Raw genomic sequence first — 1,515 nt, forward strand, 5'->3', positions numbered from 1 at the left:
CTGGAGACACAATCCAGAGATGCAGTCTGCAGAAAGCAGCCAAGCTGCCCCAGTCGAGCGCTAAACAGCTCCCGCTCGGCCTTGGGGCTGTGCTTAGGGTGCTACAAGTACCAAGGACTATCCTGAGACAGATGAGTGACACCAGAGGTGTCTTTGCATGTGACAACTCTCGGGGGAGGGTGGTAACTGACCTCTCAGACATGTGCAAACAGGAATTGGGAAGGTAGGAAAGCAGTTCCTGGCCCCTCAACAACAGCAGTCAGAGCCTGTGTGTGCAGGAGTTGGGACCAGCTCCCCAGGCTCTGCCACTATTGCCCCTCGGCAAATCTTTTTATCCCTTAGAAGGCAGCCAACAGGATGGAAGTCCATACTCTGATCAACTGCAGATGTCTGTTCCCATGGGAGGAGGGCAGGCACTCTGGGCCTTCAGGGCTGCCCCACACCAAGGATTGATGTCACATGTGTCACAATGACCCTGTGGCGACATCAGAGAGCTTTCAGGAATCACACCCAGAAGGCACAATGATTGATGTCACAGGTCATAGTGATTTTCTGGTGACACCACAAGGCTTTCAGGGATTACTGATAGAACAGAGAAGCCCTGGCCTCAGGGAACAAAAGCTGCTCAGATAGCTCATCTCACTAGACTGCCTTGCTGTCAAGCAGAATTTCCTTGCTGTATTTTTTTTATAAAGTCACAGGCCTCACCCTTCATGTCTAGAACTGTTTTGTTCCAAGTAAGTCATCTCAAGGCATTTCGTACTCGGCCAACTTTCTAGGTCTGATCCAAGTCCCTCCATTCAGCACTGGGGAGGCTGCACGAGGAGTACTCTGTCCAGTCTTGGGTTCCCTAGCACAAGAGAGGTGGACATACTGGAGAGCATCCAGCAAAGGTCCACAAGGATGATGAAGGGACTACAGCATCTCTCCTATTAGGAGGTGTGGAAAGTGCTGTCTCCAGGCTGTTCAACCTGAAGAAGACTCCAGAGGGGATCACTTTTCAGGGTATATGAATACCCGAAGGGAGGATAGAGCAAAGACTGAGCCAGGTTCTTGTCAGGCATGCTCAGTGACAACAGGCGCAAAGCAAAACACAACAAAGCTAAAAGCTTCCCTCTGAACATCGGGAAACCTTTTTTTGCTGTGAGGGTGACTGAGCACTGGCAGAGGTTGCCCAGGGTGCTCATGGAATCTCCCTCCTTGGAGATACTCAAAAGCGGTGTGACTGTGGTCCTTGGGCACCATCTCTGCTTGAGCAGGGGAGGTTGGACCTGATGACCTCTGGAGGTCCTTTTGCACATCAGGCATTCTATGATTTTGTGACTCAAAGCACACTTGTGCAGCTAAGGAAGCGTGTCTAGGTTGCCTGATGTGGGAAGATTTGAATGTTTCTGTATGTTCATGAAGAATCAGGTTTGCCTCATGAAAGTTGATCATCCATGAAGTTGACACATCTTTTTTTTTTACTTCGGGGGCTTTATCAGTTATTGCACAGAAAACCAACAAGAAAAACAA

The 1,515-nt window shown here is 49.6% G+C and overlaps 1 protein-coding gene across 4 annotated transcripts in view; it reads right to left on the reverse strand.

The window, feature by feature from the left end:
• LOC108501612 (probable splicing factor, arginine/serine-rich 7) overlaps positions 1-488 on the reverse strand; it is a 4,263-nt gene extending 3,775 nt beyond the window's left edge. For 2 of the 4 annotated variants that reach the window (XM_017823697.1, XM_017823696.1), the window contains exon 1: positions 192-306. The gene's annotated coding sequence lies outside the window, so the exon portion shown is untranslated. Of the gene's footprint in view, positions 1-191 lie in introns of all 4 variants that reach the window. The other 2 variants (XM_017823700.1, XM_017823699.1) reach the window with 2 other exon arrangements.
• Between the last annotated feature and the right edge of the window lie 1,027 nt (positions 489-1,515).

This window comes from Lepidothrix coronata, unplaced genomic scaffold (genome assembly GCF_001604755.1).
Source record: "Lepidothrix coronata isolate B3197 unplaced genomic scaffold, Lepidothrix_coronata-1.0 Scaffold104, whole genome shotgun sequence".
Taxonomy (NCBI): Eukaryota; Metazoa; Chordata; class Aves; order Passeriformes; family Pipridae; genus Lepidothrix; species Lepidothrix coronata.